Source organism: Delphinapterus leucas, chromosome 7, assembly GCF_059928025.1.
Source record: "Delphinapterus leucas isolate spDelLeu-1000000601 "Yukka" chromosome 7, BTC_Dleu_Yukka2, whole genome shotgun sequence".
NCBI classification, from domain to species: Eukaryota; Metazoa; Chordata; class Mammalia; order Artiodactyla; family Monodontidae; genus Delphinapterus; species Delphinapterus leucas.
The window spans coordinates 72,685,730-72,708,190 of record NC_143135.1 but is presented as its reverse complement, the minus strand read 5'-3'; positions in this window follow the sequence as shown (position 1 = coordinate 72,708,190).

The window sequence follows — 22,461 nt, the reverse complement described above, 5'->3', positions numbered from 1 at the left end:
ATTTTAGAAATGAACAATTAGTCCTGGGTGCCCCTGGCACTGCCCACCAGTGGGCCAGCACCATCTCTGGAACCCCCCAGAACCCACAGCCAGTCACACCAGAATTCAGCTTTTCCCACTAGCAGCTAGCTGCCTGCACACAAGGCAAAGCCTGACAGCCAACCAGTGTGCCCTTATTAGTTGTTCCCACCACAACAGAGGAGCCAATGAAACTCAAGTAGGGGCACCAATAGATCACATAAATCTGGAGACAAGAAAGGAGTGTACTGCTGGACCCCATAGAATGTCTACAAGATCAGGAAATGTAATCAACATACATACTACATGCAAATAAACACAGAATTAGAAGAAATAAGGTGACAAAGGGATACGTTTCAAAGAAAGGAGCAACATAAAACCCCAGAAACACTAAGAAAAGCAGAGATAAGCAATCCACTCAATAAAGAGTTCAAGGTAATGATCATAAAGATGCTCAACAAACTCGGAATAAGAATGGATGAACACAGTGAGAAGATTTAAAAATAGTTAGATAATATAAAGAAGAACCAAAGAGAGCTGAAGAATACAATAACTGAAACAAAAAAATACACTAGAAGGAATCACTAGTAGGTTAGATGATACAGAGGAATGGATCAGTGAACTGAAAGGAAGAGTAAGGGAAATGAACCAAGCTGAACAGATAAAAGAATTTTCCAAAAAATAAGGACAGTTTAAGAGACCTCTGGGACAGCATTATGCATACTGTCATTCACATTAGAGGGGTGCCAGAAGGAGAAGACTGGTAGAAAGTTCAGAAAACTTATATGAAGCTATAATAGCTGAAAATTTCCCTAACCTGAGAAAGGATAAAGATATCCACTTCCAGGAAATATAGAGAGTCCTGAATAAGATCAACCCACAAAGGTCCACACCAGGACACACTTTAATTAAAATGGCAAAAATTAAAGATAAAGAGAGAATAAAAAACGTAGTAAGTGAAAAACAGCTAGTTATGTATTAACTGAAAAAAATACACAAACATGTGGAGGTTAAAGAATATACTACTAAACAACTACGGTTCACTGAAGAAATCAAAGAGGAAATCAAAAAATACTTGGATACACATGAAGACAAAAACATAACAATCCATAATCTGTGAGACACAGTTCTAAGAGAACAGTGTATAGCAATACAAACCTACCACAGGAAACAACAAAAGTCTCAAATAAACAACCTAAACTTAGACCTAAAGAAATTAGAAAAAGAAGAACAAACAAACCCCAAAGTTAGTAGAAGGAAATAAATCAAGATCAGAGTAGAAATTAAGGAGACTAAAAAAACAATATAAAAGATTAATGAAGCTAAGAGCTTGTTATTGAAAAGATAAATGAAATTGATAAATCTATAGGTAGATTCATCCAGAAAGAAATAAGATAGGGCCCAAATAAAATCAAAGATGAAAAGAAGTTACAACTGATACCACAAAAATACAAAGGATCATAAAAGATTACAATGAACAATTATATGCCAATAAAATGGAGAACCTAGAAGAAATGGATAAATTCTTAGAAACATTCAAACTCTCAATACTGAATCAGGAAGAAACACAAAATATGGACAGACTAATTACCAGTAATGAAATTGAATCAGTATTCAAATACTCCCAACAAACAAAAGTCCAGGAAAAGATAGGTTCACAGATGAAGTCTACCAAACATTCAAAGAATTAAAGTTCTCCAACCATTTCAAAAAATGGAAAAGAAAGAGGAACTTACAAATTCATTCTATGAGGCTAGCATCACCCTGATACCAAAACCAGAAAAGGACACCACAAGAAAAGAAAATTACAGGCCAAAATCACCGATGAACATAAATGCAAAAATCCTTACCAAAATATTAGTAAACCAAATTCAACAATACATTAAAAGGATTACACATCATGATCAAGAAAGGTTTATCCCAGTGATGCAAGGATGGCTCAATATCTACAAATCAATCAATGTGATATGTCATGTCAACAAACTGAAGAATAACAATCATATGATCATTTCAATAGATGCAAAAAAAATTTTTAACAAAATTCAAAATCCATTTTATATTTATAGTATATAGAATCCATATAAGATTCATAAAAAGAATGAAAGGCTGCTATTTGCAGCAACATGGATGTATCTAGCACATATTATGCTAAGTGAATTAAGTTAGAGAAAGATAAATACAGTATGATATCACTTTTGTGAGATCTAGAAAACAAAACAAATTAACAAACATAACAAAAGAGAAACAAAGTCATAGATCCAGGGAACTAACAGTTGCCAGATAAAAGGAGATGCTGGGAGGAGGGTAGAATTAGGTGAGGGAAATCAAGACATACAAACTTCCAGTTACAGAGTAAGTGAGTCATGGGTGTGAAATGTAGAGTGTGAGAAATATAATCTATAATAATGTAATGTCTTTGTATGGTGACAGATAGTATCTAGATTTATAGTGGTGATCATTTTGTAACATACAGAAATATCAAATCACTCTGTTGTGAGCTAACACAGTGCTGTAGGTAAATTATACTTCAAAAAACGAACCAACAAACAAACATAGAAAATGAAAGTTTACCAGAGGTGGGAGGTGGGGGTTTGGGGAATTGGATGCAAGTGGTTAAAGGTACAAAATTCCAGTTATAAGATAAATAAGTACTAGGGATGTAATGTACAATATGATTAATATAATTAACACTGCTGTATGTTATATATGAAAGGTGTAAAGAGAATAAATCCTTAGAGTTCTCATCACAAGGAAATTTTTTCTCTTTATTTTATTTTCTATCTATATGAGATGAGAGATGTTCACTAAACTTATTGTGTTAATCATTTCATGATGTATATAAGTCAAATTGTTATGCTGTACACCTTAAACTTATACAGTACTATATGTTAATCATATCTCAGTAAAACTGGAAAATGAAAAAAAATAGAAATGAATTGTCTTTAACTGCAAATTTACATTTCATCATTATTTTCCTGGCATATGTAGTCTATACTTTTTTTTTTTTTTGCGGTACGCGAGCCTCTCACTGCTGTGGTCTCACCCGTTGCGGAGCACAGGCTCCAGACGCGCAGGCTCAGCGGCCATGGCTCACGGGCCCAGCCGCTCCACAGCATGTGTGATCTTCCCAGACCGGGGCACGAACCCCTGTCCCCTGCATTGGAAGGCGGATTCTCAACCACTGCGCCACCAGGGAAGCCCTGCTATACTTTTAATTTAAATATGATCTCAGAAGTGATTTCAGAAAATTTATTATTACCATGAAGGAACAGAGGCATTAAAGCTATGTAAAAAAGGAAATGAAGATTTCTACTGTATATGCCAGGGTACATGTGACAGCTATCTTTGTCTGCTCCCCATCTAGTTCCCATCTTTCTCTGCTCTGTTGTGCAAAAGTCTGATACTTGCTAACTACATTTCCCCAAATCCCTTACAACTGTCTTTCCAGCATCTTTGAGAAATAGGAGGGACTGGTAGAAAATTGGAAAGAAGAAACAACAAGGAAGCCACTATGTTACTCCTTAACTCACTCTCCTTATCTGTTTTACATAGGCATTCTTGCGTGTGGGATCTGTATGGTCACATAAAACATCATGATCAGAAGTGTTTCATGTTTGCTTAGTATTGTGCTATTGTCATCTTGAAGTTCAAAATAATTTTACCTTTGAACTTGTGTTTTGTGAGTGAAGTCCAATGGGACAATGGAGCATACGTGTGAGCAGAGGAGATAAGTGTAGTATGTGTGTCCACCACTCCTAGCCACCCCATTCATATATAGTGTCTGTGATGCTCCATGAGCACAGAAGTCAGTTGGACTCAAAATGGACAAAAGGTCAGCAAGACTTAAGGTAAGTATAAGATATGCATGTGTGGAAGCCACCCACTTCCATAGTGTATTGGTAGAATGTACGTGTATCAAGAAGTAAATAAAGACAATTTTTTGTTTTCTGCAGTGACTCCATTGCTCTGATAACAAAGAGCTTGCATGAGCTGCAAACTATAAATTGTGTAATTTTGATGATTCCATATACAGTTGATCCTTGACCAATAGTTGAAAATCCAATCTAGATATAACTTATAGTCTGCTCTCCATCCATATACATGTTTCCTTCATATCTGCGGTACCGATTCCATGGATTCAATCAATAGCAGATCCTGTGGTGCTATAGTATTTACTACCTAAAAAACACCCGAGTGTAAGTGGACCCACACAATTCAAACCCTTTCTGTTCACGGTCAACTGTACACATTAAATATTCATGTTTGCATTGCATCCCACAGTATGAAAATGAATGGTAAAATTTATACTGATAACATTTTAATTTTTCTTTACTTAGACTGGCAGATGGAAAACGATGACATATCAAGAGAGAGACCACAGAAGAAAGGAAAGAGCTTTATAATTTATATCTGTAATGGCAGTTCTTTTCCTACAGTTGGCACAAAAGACCCGCATTTTCATTTTGTACTGGGCCTACAAATTTTGTAATTGTCTCTATTTAGGTAATTCCTCAGGCATTGGCTCTACCTCTTCTATGGTCCCAGTTCTTAAAAAGCAGCACTTTCCTTGTTTCCAGCTCCTTCAGGGATGCTCTACTTCTAAAGTGTCACCTGGCACAACAAGACCTTTTGGGTGACATCCGAGACGGTCCTCTTGTAAGATTCTATCCTCTACCAGGCCCAGGCCCTGAGTTTTAACTTCACCTCATGGAACTAGTTGTAACCTATCCCTTGAGCTTAGGGTACAGACCATCACAACTAAACCCATGGTTTGAGTTGGAATGAAAGGCAGTTTCCCAGAGGAAAAGTGAATTACCATTTGCCTAGAGAATAACTGTATTGTAGTAATATCAGCCATATCTCTTAGATCATGAAATGAATGTGACAAGGAAAATGATCTGTTCCTTGTTCAAAAGGGGAAAAAACACCAGACACATAAAACTCGTCTCAGTAGATGCCAGAAAATGAAATATATGCAACACAGAAGCCCTGTCCTGTAGTTTCTGAAAGTACTGCTGCTGAAGGTCAAGTGGAAAAGAAGTCCAGAAAGAAACAAGGAATCACTCTGGTAAGAAATTTTATGTGGAATAAAGACTATGAAAAGATTGTATTATTATAATTTGCTTTTGATATTCCTGAAAGCGCCTTCAGTCAGATCTCCTTAAAAACTACCAATTTTGCACAGCACACCAAAGGTATTAGTGCGGAATGATAAGGGAATCTCCAAGAGCTTTCAGGACCCTTCCCTGAGCTCAGACTGGTTGCTGCAGTGGACATTTGTGTCTAAGTAAGTGGTTTCACAGTGGGTTGGCAGCAACCATAGTCATGGAAAAACACAGTGAGAAGAAATCTGCACCAACAAATCTGAGGGTCAGTTCCTAAATATCCTTGAGGTAAATTCTGGAATACTCTCAGAAGTAGCTGGGAGTCACTTTGAGGGGAGTCATCTCCAGCACTTAAGCCAACTGAGCTCATTGTCACTGTCATTTGAGTTACAACTACCCAAAGCATAACAGCCTAGCACAGAATAGCAGCTAATTAAACGCTAGTGATATACCCGTTTCTAAAACTGTGAACTGTTCTATTTCTTTATACCTTAAGAACCGGTTGAGAATTGGTTACTGACAGTGATATTTTGTACTACAGTTTGAATCAACAAAATATCCATAGAGAAATACACTATCCTTTGCACTGACAATAGGCATGTTCTTTACATAATTTAATTATTTCTGTATCTGGAAGTGTTTTCACATTCATTATCTCATATACTCTTCACAATAAATATGAAGAAGGTAGAACTGGCAGTAATAGCCTCACTCTGTAGTTCAGGAAACAGAAGTCTAAAGAAGATAATGTAACATATTACAGGTAACCAGAAAAATTGAGGATGGAAAAGAGTCTGTATAGGATACTTCTTCCAGTGTTATGAAATATATTTCCAGTTTAGATTAAGAATGCCTCAAGTAAACCTAGTAGCATAAAATAGGATATCAGAGAATGATCATAAACTTCGTTTTAAGTACTATCCTTTGTTGCGAAAACTATCCTGTTTTGTTGTAAATGTGTTCAAAGTATCAGATACAGAGAAAATGGTAAACCATAAATAAAAGGAATTTAAGTATGGTTGAAAGATGGAGTTAACAACAACACTAACAAAAGACATTTAAGTATACTACAACATTTATCCTAGTTTGCATTCTATGGAAGCAGAATCTGAAATAGGATAGTTTTTGCAAGTTATTTATTGAGAGAGTAAGGAAAGTAAGTTAAGCTATGGGAAAAGCCAAGCAGAGAAGTGACTTTTGGAGAAATCTAGTGTCAGGCTGATGCCAAGTAGACTTTAGGAGTGTGAATTGTGAAACAAAGGTTGTCTCTCTAAGAGGCAAGGCAGAAGACCCATTATACTTTATGCCTCTCCATGTAAGGTGGTTCTCAGAAGGTGGTGCAGGTGTCAGATGTTAGCAGCCAACATCCATACCTAGAGGATGCGTGTATCAGCAGTAAAGGGAACTGGGAGGATCCTCAACAGTTTCAATATTTCATACGTTTTCAATCTGTGAAAAATACATTTAATGGAAGTTGTAGTAGAGACTCCTACTTTTCTATTTAAACAATAGCATCTCTGTACTGAATTTTCAAGTGTTAAAGAACAGTATTATAATGTAAGAATGAATATTGCACAGAATCCATTGGAAAAATAAAGATATGATTTTTAAATATTTTAAGGACATTTTAAGAATCATCTCTTAATTTGTGATTTTTCTTGGAACTCAGATTCATTCCCACATAAAAGTATAAAATATAAGATTCAGGGGCTTCCCTGGTGGTGCAGTGACTGAGAGTCCTCCTGCCGATGCAGGTGACACGGGTTCGTGCCCCAGTCCAGGAAGATCCCACATGCCGCTGAGCCTGCGCGTCCAGAGCCTGTGCTCTGCAGCGGGAGAGGCCAAAATAGTGAGAGGCCCACGTACCACAAAAAAAAAAAAAAAGAAAGATTCAAAGCATAACTAGTTAAACATGTTTGGTGTAATCAAGTGAAAAGATCATTATTATTCAGTTTCTAGGAAATATTTGGATAGTATTTTCAGAATATGTGCAGAAGACTATATTTATAATCAAGGTTTAAAAATAATTAAAGAAATATTTTTTCTTAAATTTATGGAGTCAGTTATTAAATAAGTATTATTCAGGAAACACAAATAATCATTTTAAGAACAAATCAAGAAGTGATGATCAAGAAATGTATTATTATTCTATTTTAATCCCCTATTTAAACCAAACATAAAAAAATGAGAAACATCATGTAAATGCTTTCATAGAAATTATTATTAAGCATATAAAAAACCTACCAAACAAATTCATATCTTACTTTATATATTTCCTAATTAAATTCAAAGACCACAAACAAAGAGTTTCATATCCAGGTTTTGCTTTTAAAAATCAGACAATTAAAGGAAGTATGAGCTGGACTTAATAAATTCCAAAAATGAATTCTGATTTTTTTTAGAAGCAGGGGAAAAAATCCCCAAAGTTTCTCCTTAAAAAGATGGGAATCTTTATCTTAAAGAGATAAAGAAAATTGCACATTACTGAGAATCTTTCATTATTCATGAATTCATTCAACTAATAATCATTGGCAATATGCAGTATGCCAGGCATTTTGCTAGGCTTAGGTATTCACAAGTGACAAAATAAACAAAAACTTCTGCTTTTGAAGAACTTACATTTTCTCTGTGTGTGGGGAAAAAAAACTATGCAAATAAATAAAATATGCTAGATGGTGATAAAAGCACAAAGAAAAATAAAACAAAAAGAGTAGTATAGTGTGGAGGGAAGAAAGGTACAATTTTTGTAGGGTGGCCAAGAAGGACTTTAATGAAAAGGTGACACAAGTAAATACCTGAAGAAGTTTAGACAACAAGTCATGCATCTCTGTGGAGGGAGAGTTTCTAAGCACTGGGAACAACAAATACAAGACCCTGAGGTAGGATCATGCCTACCATGTTCTAAGAGCAGAAAGAAGCTGGTGTGGCTGAGTTGAGTGAGCAGAGGGAGAGTAGGATGGTTGCCTGTAGAGAGTAAAGGGGAGGATATTGAAGGATGTTGTAAGGACTCTGTCTTTAGTTACGAAGAAGAGCTATTGGAGGGTTTTGAACAGGAGATTAATAAGATCTGGCCTATTTTTAACATGATTACTCTGGCTGTTAAGTGGAGAACAGCAGAAAAATTTTAAGACCAACCAGTTAGAAGGTTCTAGCAATAATCTAGTCAAGAAAGTGAACTAGAGCAGTAGACATGGTATGCAGTAGTCTGATTCTGAATATAGTTTTAAACAAGTGTCAACAGAATTTGTTAATTTTATTGGAGGATGAGAAAAAGAGAGGGGTCAAGAAAGACTCCCAGGTTTTGACTTGAGTAACTGGAAGATCGGAATTGCCATTTACTGACATAGAGGCGATAGGATGAGCAGGTTTTGTGGGAGGGGAGAACAAGAGCTCTGTTTTGGACATAGTAAGTCTGAGATGCACATTAGAAATTCAGATAGAGATGTAAAAAAGGTAGTTGGATATTTAAATCTGGAATTCAGAATTCCATTCAGTAACATTCTTTCTATTAAATTCCATTCAACAACAGTTTTCCCTTTTGGACCTTTATAAAAACCAATTCCTTAATACTGAGCTTTAATTCTGCAAAACATTTTCTTCAGGAATCTATAACATTATGATCTAAGAGTATTGTTTCTGGTGACACAACTAATTGAAAATATAGAAAAAGCACAACTTTGGCAGAATGAATTCTTATTGAGGGTCTTACATACTTTCTAACCATTTAATTGTGAGATAAAACAGAAAATAGCACCAGTAGTAAGATAGTGTGAATTCAAAGGCTTTTATGCTTTTACAGTGTCTTAAACTTAGATTTTTTTTTCCTCAGATATGTGAGAATAATGTTTCCTTTGTATATAGAGAGACGTGCACAATATATTGCTGATTAAAACAGGTTATACAATACTGTTTTGGGCACGATATATTTTGTTAAAATACAGATTATAAATATGTGTGTGTTTACTAGGAAGATGAATTAATATTTTCCTATTATCTTGGAATTACATCAATTTTAAGAATTATCCCAAGGCTGGGAGAGCAAAAGTTATTTAACTGCCTTTTCAAGGAGACCAGCTGAACAATGTCATGAGACACATCCCTACGGTACTTGCTATAAGGCTGCCATCTACCATCACCTTACTACCCCTACTTGCCTATATAAACAAAAAGTTAGAAATCTGAGTCACCACAACCTTCTAATGAGCTGAAGAGGGCTCCAAGAGATTACTCATAGAGTACACAGGACTCTGCCAGGAAAAGTGACTGGCAAGTCATTACCAGGGTGATGTCTGCTTTTGACTTTGAACTTGCTGTTTTGTCCTCTGAAAAAGATAAAAGCAGCAAGCAGCCACCCAGCCCAGTGGATCAATTTGTCTGTGGTGCTGCTAGAAGCCAGCCTGCCACAGCTGGGCCTTGGTGTCCTCTCTTGAACTTAAATAATATCACAGAACGTCAATATCCCACCGGGCTACTCTGTAGTGGTGATTAAACAAGGAAAGAGTAAGACCATTTCATAGCTGTATCTGAATACAGAGAAAACATGAACATTGTTCAAACCACAAAAATGACCAGACATCACCCTACCTTCACTAATATGAAGGAGAGTTGTTTCTTTGTCAATTATAGCATTAGCATTCTAGCCTCCCCTCCTTCTAGATAAGAATTGTTAAGACACCCAAAGTTAGAATTACTTCTTTTTGCTGACAGCATATAATACAGAGCAAAGCCCTACTTTTTAAACCTTCCATGAAATCACCTAACAGTGGCCCAAGTACAATAAACCCTGTGTAATATATTCTCACCTAGACTCCCACAATTCCCCTTGGTGTACAATCTCCCTTGTTATCATGAACAATAGACCAACTTGTTCAATTACAAGTGTATCCCTGGTGGTCTTTGCCTGAAGAGCATGGATAACTCTAAGCATATTTGAATTAACAAAAAAAAAGAAATCTGGAGACAGACGGTAAAGAAAGGGGGAAGAATGAGGCATTATTCACTCCTCTGATTTAGCAAATTCTTTAGTTTCCTAGAGCAAATGGAAAGACATCCTGGCTCTGTCTACTTTGCCAATATATGAGCCAAGTGGGCTAATTATGGAGCCAAAGAAGACTAGAAGTTAGAGAGAGTAAATTATAAAAACAGAGGAGGTTTGGGGCAAGTCAATACAATGTAACTGAGGGGAACTGGGTGGTGGAAGATTTCTCAAAAATTGGCATAAGAGCCCCGTGAGGGAGCCAAAAGGTAGATGCCTAGAGGGTATCAAAAGTAAAGGCAGAATGTGATAGAAGGAGTAAGTAGAAGACTTTTCCTATATTCTTCCAAGTTCTTTTCCCAGTCCACACCACTCTAGGGGAAAAACAGGAGTCAAAGAATGTGCAAAAGTAAGGTAGTATTAGTAGAATAAAAAGCTAGACCTACCCTCTGTCCAAATATAGGTTCCTTGTTTCAAAAATCCAAGCATAAACTTATGGAACATGAAAAGCATTCAAATAGTTAAGAAACCGAGGTCTTACCAATTGACTAGACGGGACTGGAGTTGACTTAGGTGACTAGAAAGACCTGCCCAAAATATCACTAAAGACTGGAAAGGAATATTTAATATAGCATAAGTGAAAAATAAAGGCAGGGGTAGAAGAAAAACAAAAAGATATGTTTCTACCTCACTCAGTTGAGACTGTTCGATAAATTAGTACTACAGAGTAGAAAAATAGCTCTGAATTTGTACACCTAAGGGTTCAGTGGTTTTGCATTCCTTTTCCCTTAGGCCTATCTGTAACTTGTAACATTTTTCTAGAATAAACAATTATTTCTATTTTAATAAATAAAACTAAGTAACTTTTTTAAAAACAACAATTTCTAGCAAAATAATGAGTGTGCAATATTGTAATAAATAAGAGGTTTTCCTTTTTGAGGATTGTTGGTGCAACAGGCATAGAAATCTGAAATAGATGATACAGTGAGCTCTTCTGTCAGACTGCCTCAGTCAAACCCTGTGCCTTCCATTTACTAGTTCTAGTACCTTGGCCAAGGAACTTAACTTATCTGTGCCTCAGTTTTCTTTCCTGGATATGATTATAATAGTAACTCACTCAAAGTGTTAATGAGGATTGAGTGATGTATTTCTAGTGATCAACAGAGTTTTGGCACAGAGAGAATGCTCAATGATATTATCTATATTTTTCAAAAACATCAATAAGGCAAATAATGTCATAAAATTGTAGGATAACTAATTCTAAATAACTTTATAATTTGGAAGCTGCTGAGATTTCACTCATTGACCTAGAGGATGTGAAAATGTTTAAGGTATCTAATTCTATTGGTTTTCAAAAGGATTTTTGAAACCTAGTAATATTCAAAGAGATTAGCAAATAGTTAAAGAGATGTAAAAAATAATCCATCCAAAATGAAATGAAACATAAGTATTTCTCTGTGGAAGATATTGTGAAGATAATGAGAAAACCAGCCACAGATCAGGAGAATATTTGCAAAAGATGCATCTATAAAGGGCTCTTATCCAAAATATGCAAAGGACTCTAAAAACTCAACAATAAGGAAACAAACTACTCAATTAAGAAAAGGGCAAAAGACCTGAACAGACACTTCACCAAAGAAGATATATAGATGACAAATATACATATTAAAATATGCCCCACATCATATATCATGAGGGAAATGAAAGTTATAACAATGAGTTACTACTACATGCCTATTAGAATGGTCATTATCCAGAACAGTAACAACATCAAATGCTGAGGAGGATATTGAGCAACAGGAAGTCTCATTCACTGCTGGTGGAAATGCAAAATGGTATAGCCACACTGGAAGACAGTTTGGTGGTTTTTACAAAACTAGACACACTCTTACCATAAGATCCAACAATCACATCTTTTGGTATTTATCCAAACAAAATGAAAACTTAGGTCCACACAAAAATCTGCATGCATATGTTCATAACAACTTTATTTATAATTGCTGAAACTTGAAAGCAACCAAGATATCCTTCAGCAGGTGAATGGATAAACTGTGGTACATTTAGACAACTTCAGCACTGAAAAGAAATGGGATATCAAACCATGAAAAAAATGAAGGAATATTAAATATATATATAACTAAGTGAAAGAAACCAATCTGAAAAATCTATATACTGTATGATTCCATGATATTCTGGAGAAGTCAGAAAAATATGAGTAGTTGCCAGGGGTTAAGGAGTAGGAAGGGATGGATAGCTGAAGCACAGAGGATTCTTAGGGCAGTGAAACTATTCCATATTTACTATAATGGTGGATACATGTCATTGTACATTTGCCCAAGCTCATAGAATGCATGACACCAAAACTGAATTGTAATGTAAACTATGGACTTCAAGTGATAGTAATGCTGTCAATGTACCTTCATCAATTGTAACAAATATATCACATACCACTCGGGAGGGAGATGGAGATGGTGAAGGAGGCTATGCATGTGTGGTTGTAGAGGGTATATGGGAACTCTCCATATTTTCTGCTCAATTTTGCTGTGAACCTAAAACTTCTCTAAAAAGTAAATTCTATTTAAAAGTTTTTATAAAGTAGTGTTTCTACAACTACTCTTGGAGAAGCCATACAAGTATCATTATGTTAAAGCATGCTTATTTTGTATTTGCATTACATTTTATGTCCCTTGATATGAGAAAACTTTTATTTTACACATTTTCTGCCTCAACAATATCTAGCATAATAACTTGAACAGAGGTGATCCTTTAACTTTTTAATGAAGAAAAATATTCACTCTGAAAACTAAACCTATCTTAAGTAAATAGTTTAATGAATTTTCTGAAACTGAACGCACCTGTGTAATCAACATCCAACTCAGCACCACAGAACCATTCCACTTGCTGTCTTCCAGTTGCTAACATCTCCAGAATAACAAGTATCCTGACTTATAATAGCATCACATGGCTTTGCCTTGTCATTACTTCATATGAGTGGAATAATCCAGTGTGTACTCTTATGTGTCTGGCTCTTTTTCTTCAACACTATACTTGCGAGATTCAACTCATGAATTACTTGAGTTGCATGTAATTGTATTCCAGTCACTGTCATATTGCTGTATGGTATTTGTTCCACTGTTGATAGACACATGGGTAGTCTTTAGTTTTTCTGGCAACTGCAAAAATGTAACAAATATTAACACTAATTTCTGTTGGGTAATACTAATACCTAGGAGTAAAGTTTTACTTCATAAGGTAAGCACATTTGGCTTTAGTATATATAAATATTTTTCCAAAGTTGTTAAGGCAATTTACACATCATCAATAGTGTATGACAGTTCCTCTTGTTCCATATCCTCATTAACACAGTATTTTTCTAGGATTTAACCCAAAATGATTAATTTTATTGGCATATATTTTTCATGTTATCTGCTTTTATCTTTCTGATGTTGGTACAATCTGTAGAAGCATATTTTTTCATATTCCACACGTTAGGTCCACTCATTTTTTCTCATTGATTTATTACCTTTGTTATTCATATTTATGAACCAACTTTGGAATTTGTTGATTTTATTTCATATATTTTTGCTCTAATCTTTATTATTTCCATCATTCTATTTTATGTGTTTAATGCATGGCTCTTTTCTAAGCTTCTTGACTTAGACATTTACGTTATTGTTTTACAGACTTCTTTCTTTTATCATTTATACATTTCCTTCTAAGCATTTCATATCAATAGTATGTTCTGTCATATCTTAATTATCATTTGTTTCAAAATATTTTCTATGACAGACCTTAAAAAGACACAGAAATGTTAAAAAATAAAAGTACATTTAACTGTGAAGGGTTTGCTACTTTACCCTATTTACAAGCTAACAAATTATGCAGACATTTTCATGAATGCTGGCTGAAGACACACAATAATTGGGTCAGAATCAAAGAAGTATATTACACATAGCACAGCAAGGAGCATGAGTATCACGTGTGCACTGCTTCCACTTGCTGCACAAGTCCCACAGGAGTGAATTAGAAAGGCCCAGGTAAACCCTGAACATGCAGTTAATTTGTACCATAGCTGAGGACTCCCAAGTTTGAGAACCCAAATAAGCAGCAAGTCTGCCTGACATTTGTCCCAGAGAATGGAGACATTACTTTTATCATGCTGGACAGTAAAGAAAACAAAAAGAAAGAAAGAAATGAAAACCTGCCCTTTCAAGAAAGTGTAGTCTGTAACGAATACTGTCAGTGCCTCTGCTCCCAAGATGTTCAGCAGTATGAGACTTATGAAGAATTATCTCCCACCAGTAATTTCTGCTTTGATTTCCTCTTTGAACCATGACAACAGGCAACATTTTTTTCATGACCATTGATATGCATTTACAAAGTGTATTTGTAAACTTTGGCCCTGACTTTGAATCCCATAGACCCATTTTCTATTTATCTCTTTTAATGCAGCTGAACATAAAACAGGAGAATCTAGGAGGATGTTTCTGTACATAATTGGGGTCCCTTCCATCTGCATCTCTAGAAATAATTATTACAATGATTTCAGACAGTGTTTAATTGTTATGGAGATAATGGGACACAGAGCTATTTGAAAAGACAGCATGTCAAAAAGAAGTATACTGATCTGAAAATCAATCTAATAAATCTGGCAGTAAAAATGGAAAACAAAATGAGTTTTCTGAGGGAATCAATGTATAAAATATTTCCCATTGACATACGGTCTTTGGGTAAAGAAAAAAAAAACTTTTTTTTTAAATTTCAGAAATAAAATATGTAATATCTGCTAAGATAACCAAACTTTAAAGAGGTAATCTGCTGTAGGATGCCATTTCCGCTGTCTAAAACACTGTCTTGTTGAAATTAGAAAAGGGGTGAGGGGGACCTGGGTTAGACCTTGCACTTTATTTGGCCCAATGTGTTTTTTAATGACTAATTGGTTGTAGAAAGGAGAACAAACATTAATATTCCTTATATGTCCCTCTTCAAAGCTAGATTTTCAAAAGTCACAGTAAGCCTCTTCTTTTCCTGCCCCTGGTGAAATAATGTCAGTAGGTAAACTATTTGGTAGCTCATTAAGAAGAGCAGCAACTATGAAGCTCCTCAGATTCTCAAGTAAAGTGAAAACCATTACTATTTGAAGAAAAGAAAAAAACAATGTTACAAGTGTTTGGTCTTGGAAGAGCACTAGTAGCCCAAAGCTAAATATTTGGCTTTTTAACTTCCAATTAGTCAATGTGAAAATAAGAAAATTTACAACTTTATAAAAGTACTTAATGATTAAACTGACTGCCATCATTTCATAGTCCATGGTATGGATTCTAAAGGAGATTCAACTGGCATGCTAAATTGTATACAATGATAGAGGAATTGTATTTAAAAAAATGAAACAGCATTTGGGTCATTTCAGAAAAATTGTCATGATTGATGAATCATTCATGATCTTGGAAAGAAACAGAATGCATACCAGTTGGTTCAAATGAGATTTAATGAAGGTATTAACTTAGAGAGCTGTGGGCAGTATAAGGATACTTGTAAAGAGTACAGAGACAACCAGTGACAGGTAACAGAGAAAACTATAGGGCTAAAAAGTCAGGGATGAAATAATGTTACCATATCATTTGTGAGAGCTGACTATGAGGTGGGTCTGCTTGATGGAACTGTGAAGGAGAACTGAGGAGATGATTTAAAAAATGGAGCCCTTGAAGCAAGAAGGGACCAGGGACGAAGTGTCTTTCTTGCTGCATTCTGATCTCCTACTATTATCTTCCATTGGCCTATGCAGTGTGGACTGATAAGTGAAATGCTTAAGAAATGGCTTTCAAAACAAAAACAAAACCTTGATTTTAGAATTTGCTAATACCCACGGTGTGTGCACTTCCACCATGGCTGATTTCAGTCTACCAGTGTGATATCATTGAACTGGAGGTGGGAATAGATGCACATAACTGGCTTTTGCAAGTTGGCAGTGAGCTGGATCCCACACATTACTGGATTAACTTCAGCAAAAGCCAGCCACCAAGAAGTTCAGGGACTACAGTACACAGGATATTTAAAGCAAGGTAAAAACTAATGGAGATGTAATTTGGGAGTGGGAGGTAGGGGAGGTGGTCACATGGAGAATGACAATATTGAAAAGGTATGACTTGCCCCAAATTTCTTCATTATCGACCCAGCCAGGACTCAAACCTAGTTCTGATATAGTGAAGGGTGTTCTCTCCTACATTTTTCTACCTCTTTAATGTAATGTCTGGTTAGGGAAAAAAAAAAATAGCTCTATTTTACATGTACCCATAGATTTCATAAGAAAAACTTTTGACCCAAGCCTGAATTGAAGCAAAGTTTCAGAGATGAAAAACTACTTAGTTGGAAGTTTAGCTTCTGTAGGGTTTGCTAAGAGAAAATACATTTTAGGTTTAGAAACTGAGCCTTTTCATCTTTGACTTTTAAGATGGAGTGGGGTAGTTAGGATAGATTTCAGTAGGATCCAATGATAGGAGAAGAAAGAAAGTATGTGCTTTCTTCTTCCAGAAAGTTTATTCAGAGACTGTTGGGGAAAAACTGCCTTTCATAAATCACCACTTTGACAAGGTTTTTGAAGATGATATTCAAGCATCCAAATGGTGGAAGTTGCAATTAAGTATCTTTTTTTAAGAACTTTTAAAACTAAGATTTGATGATCTTGAATCATCCAGTTGTCAAATATAATTTATATTTTTTTCTATGGAAAGATAATCACAAATTAAAGTCTTCATTTATTGAACATCTACTAGAAGTCAGTCATTTTTTATTTGTAATATATAGTGGGAGGTTAATATGGGACTTTTTCTGTCTCAGATTTGATTGAGGATGCAAAATTTCACAAAGAAACTACTTTGTGACACAGCTTTCCAAATTCCAAAGTGAGGATTTGCAAGAAAGAAAGTATCTTAAATTGGTTTTCAGACCCATAGCCCAATATCTAATCAGAAGTATAAATGGGTTGAGTTTGAAAAAGTTGGAAGAGTGAATTACTTCAGGAAGTGTTGCAAATTTCCCCTCCTCTGCCAGAGGGGCTTTCCCTTCAACTCAATCTGGGTTAGAGGGGTGTTAAGGGAGCTTGGTAAAGGATTTTCTGTAACTCTGCTGACATTTGGGTGGGATATTTCACGTAAATAATGTTTGACAGATGCCTTTGAGGAATGTAAAGTTGAGAGGATGAATCTATAAACCTGAGGCATGAAAGGGAGAACAATGGGATGACAATAGGATTGAACTTTATTTCTACCAACAGTAGGGTGACAATGCATGAATCTCGCTCATGAGGTAGAGTGGCCATTGGATAGAATTGACTGTGGCCCTCTTAAGTCCTGTCCAAAGCAGGGTTGTAGGAGTGATATTATATCGACAGAGAAGATGAACTGCCAATTGTCCAAGAATCCAGAGAAGAAATTTAAGTGACCATATGGAAAAAGTAATACCAAATATGTCACCAGCATCTTGGGAAAGACAGTCCAAGGTCATTAAAAACACTGCCAAGAGAGTCAGCACCCAATACCCACAAATCCCAGAAAGTCCTGATGTTAAATTAGAACAAGACCTGGCAAGTAAAATAATGATTTTTTCTTAATTATCCTTAATTTGCTCCAGCTTCAAAGTACTCAAATACTGAGCTGTCAGAAGCCATGGCTAGTTAACTTGCAATAGGCAAGAAACACAGTATGATAACATAGAAAAGCTAGCTATCCCCCTTTCTCACTACAATTTTTCCAAGCGTAAAGCAAGCTGGAAGTGGGAAAGGAAGTCTGAAGTTTTTTTTGTTACTTTAGAAAAAAAAATCTCTAAAATTTGTTATAAGTGTCTCTAAGTCTTTTAAATTTCAGAATAACCAAAAAAAATTAGTTTTTCTTCAGTATCCTCAGGAGACTGATTCCAGGATTCCTGCCCACCCCCATGATACCAAAATACACAGATGCTCAAGTCCCTTATATAAAATGGCACAGTACAGCAGGCCCTCTGTATCCACAGGTTCCATGGATATAGAGAGTCAACTATATGGAGGCATAGAGAGCACAAAAAAAAAAAAAAAAGAGATAAATATGACAGTAATACTACTAAGAAAATTAGAAATGATGTTTGTAACAAATATAATTGTTTGGATATAAAAATAACCCATAAATTTATAGGAAAAAAGAAAATCAGCTAAATAGGAAAAAAAATGGACAAATGCTATCAATAGGCATTTCACAGAGGAGGAACTATGAAAGCATAGTAAATATTTGGAAGTTGTTCAATCCCTCTAAAAAGCAGGAAAATACAAAGTAGAACCTGAATAAAATACTATCTTACACATACCAGATATGCAAAATAAAAGCCTGACAAATCAAGTGCTAAAAAGAGTGCAGAGCAAGAGAAATTTATGTATAGGGTATAAATTGGATTAAATTTGGAAAATTATTTGGAATTATTTGTAAAGTTGATGTAATGGCATGATACTGTTTCAGTTCAAGTAATCTGTGAACGTGAATCTCAAAATTCCCTTTCCTGAGTGGTTTCAAGTTAGGGTTTGCCATATGAAAAAATTTACCTGTTTAGTTAGTATCTGTAAGTGGCAGACTCAATAGTGACAGTGAGTTCCAATTTGTCCTCTTATTTCACTCCTCGACCTGCCCAGCTTTATTTCCTTGTCAGTCTTACTGGATGTATTCCTGCAAACTCAGAGGTGGTATCCACAAAAATCCAGCAAACTTCCTTAGACTTCTATACCAAACTCCTTAACAATTTCACTCCAGCTCCCGGATATGCCTCACTTCCCACAAGCTTCAACTGTTTCAACCACATCAGGAGTGGGTAATTACTTTTCTCTGATCCTATTCAGATCTTTACTTCTCCAGCACTTCCCATAATTTTATAAGATTAATTTTTATAATAAATTCCTTATTCCATAATATATAGTAGTTCTATTACCCTGATCGAACACTGACCCATGTGTAACTTCTGATTCTGCAAAGCCTTTCTTAAGTACATATTCTGAAGTATTTCTTGTCCCCGTACATCAGAAAATATAAAAAGAATGTTTTTGTTTGGGAATTTTATTGCAATGTATTTGCAGTAATAAGACTGAATTCAATCCAAATGCCCATCAAATATAGGATGGATAAATAATGTGTTGATATAGTTACTTACAAAGTAAATGTACAAATTATAGCTTTTACATCAACATAGTCAAATCTCGGGAAACAAAATATTGACATAAAAAGTCATACAAGAGTAATTATTTAATGGCTCAGTTTATAAAAAAAAGAAATTATCTTTCAAGCATAAACAATATTTTTTTGCTGTACTTAAGTATTTGGTAAAATAATATGGAAAAAGAGGCATGATAATCACTAAATTCAGGACAGTAGTTACTCCTGGAGAAGGAAGACTAGAATGGGAACTGGGAGAGACTGGAAGGTAAGTATTAATGGATTGAATTATGCCTCCTGCCAAATTCATATGTTGAAGTCCTAACCCTCAGTACCTCAATATGTGACTTTATTTGGAGTTAGGGTCTTTACAGAGATAATCAAGATAAAATAATCTCATTAAGGTGGGTGCTAATCCAATAGGAGTGCCATCTTTTTAAAAAGGGAAATTTAGTCACAGAGACATATGCAGGGGCAAGACGATGTGAAGACAGGGAGAAGGAGGCCACCTACAAGCCAAGTCAAAAGGCCTGAAACCCATTCTTCCCTCAGAAAGGACCAACACTGCCAACTCCCTCATCTGAGACTTCTAGCCTCCAGAGCTGTGAGACAATACCTTTCTCTAGTTTAAGCCACTCCTATTGATTCTATTTCTCTGGAAGCCACTAACACAAGACGAGTCTTCAGGCTTCAGTTTCATCCAAACCATGGAGGAAAAACAACACCATGAAACATGTTTGGAAAAGCAATTGTGGGAAAGTAAAAAGGGGATCTAAGAGAATAACTCTTTATGTTCTACATGTTAATGCATTGATTACACAGCATTATCTCAATCACAATAAAAGCCTATGAAATAGGAATTATTAGCCCCATTTTAAAGACAAAGAAAAGGAGATTTTAGAGTTTCTAATTAATTTACTCTGACACATAGCTAGTAAAGAACAAATCTGGAATTTACAATTTAAGGGGGTCTGTCTGAGGAATAAGTGTACCAAAACTAGCTGAACCTAATTACTAGAAAAAACTACCTTATCGTGAGAAACATGTGAGTGCATTTCTTTTCATTCTTCCTGTAATAACACCTCTCTCCCTAGTTTTCTCCTTAGTTTTCTAGCACCTTGAGATGACTCTGGCCAAGGACAAAAGGTCATGAATTTGGCTAATTGTGATTTCCAAACATGGCTAATCATCAAAATCACATGGGGAGAATTTTTTTTAAATAAAGATTAGGAAATCCTATGTTTGTAAAATGGTGTTGGCCAATTTCTGAAATTCTGTCCATATTTTTTCCAGCTCTATGCAGATAAAATTGACATATAACATTGTGTAAGTTTAAGGTGCACAATGTGATCATCTGATACACTTATAATTAGAAAACTATTACCACCGTAGCATTAGCTAACATGACCTGTCACATAATTAACATTTATTTTTTGTGGTGAGAATGCTCCTCACATTTTATTTTTTTTTACATCTTAATTGGAGTATAATTGCTGTACAATGGTGTGTTAGTTTCTGCTTTATGAAAAAGTAAATCAGCCATACATATATACATATCACCATATCTCCTCCCTCTTGAGGCTCCCTCCCACCCTCCATATCCCAACCCTCCAGTTGGTCAGAAAGCACCAAGCTGATATCCCTGGGCTATGTGGCTGCTTCCCACTAGCTATCTATTTTACATTTGTTAGTATATATATGTCCATGCTACTCTCTCACATCATCCCAGCTTGCACTTCCCACTCCCCATGTCCTCAATTCCATTCTCTACGTCTGCATCTTTATTCCTGTCCCGTCCCTAGGTTCCTCAGAACCTTTTTTTTTTTTTTTTTACATTCCATATATTTGTGTTTGCATACGGTAATTTTTTTTCTCCTTCTGACTTACTTCACTCTGTATGGCAGACTTTAGGCCCATCCAACTCAATGCAAATAACTCAATTTCATTTCTTTTTATGGCTGAGTAGTATTCCATTGTATATATGTGCCACATCTGCTTTATCCATTCATCTGTCAATGGACACCTAGGTTGCTTCCATGTGCTTGCTATTGTACACAGACCTTTTGAACATTGTGGTACACGACTTTTTGAATTATAGTTTTCTCAAGGTATATGCCCAGTAGTGGGATGGCGGGGTTGTATGGTAGTTCTATTTTTAGTTTTTTAAGGAACCTCCATACTGTTCTCTATAGTGGCTGTATCAATTTACATTCCCAACAGCAGTGCAAGATGGTTCCCTTTTCTCCACACCCTCTCTAGCATTTATTGCTTGTAGAGATTTTGATGATGGCCATTCTGACAGGTGTGAGGTGATACCTCATTGCAGTTTCGATTTGCATTTCTCTAATGATTAGTGATCTTGAGCATCCTTTCATGTGTTTGTTGGCAATCTGTATATCTTCTTTGGAGCAATGTCAATTTAGGTCTTTACCAATATTTGGATTGGGTTGTTTCTCTTTTTGATACTGAGCTGCATGAAAGCTGGTAAATTTTGGAGATTAATCCTTTTTCAGTTGCTTCATTTGAAAATATTTTCTCCCATTATGAGGGTTGGCTTTTCATCTTGTTTATGGTTTCCTTTGCTGTGCAAAAGCTTCTAAGTTTCATTAGGTCTGATTTGTTTACTTTTGTTTTTATTTCCAATTCTGTAGGAGGTGGGTAAAAAGGATCTTGCTGTGATTTATGTTACAGAGCACTCTGCCTATATTTTCCTCTAAAAGTTGCATAGTGTCTGGCCTTACATTTAGGTCTTTAATCCATTTTGTGTTTATTTTTGTGTATGGTGTTAGGGAGTGTTCTAATTTCATTCTTTTACATGTAGCTGTCCAGGTTTCCCAGCACCATTTATTGAAAAGGCTTTTTCTCCATTGTATATTCTTGCCTCCTTTATCAAAAATAAGGAGACCATAAGTGTGTGGGTTTACCTCTGGGCTTTCTATTCTGTTCCATGGATCTATATTTCTGTTTGTATGCCAGTACCATACTATCTTGATTACTGTAGCATTGTATAGTCTGAAGTCCGGTAGCCTGATTCCTCCAGCTCCGTTTTTATTTCTCAAGTTTGCTTTTGCTATTTAGGGTCTTTTGTGTTTCCATACAAATTGTGAATTTTTTTGTTCTAGTTCTGTGAAAACTGCTGATGGTAGTTTGATAGGGATTGCATTGAATCTGTAGATTGCTTTGGGTAGTAGAGTCA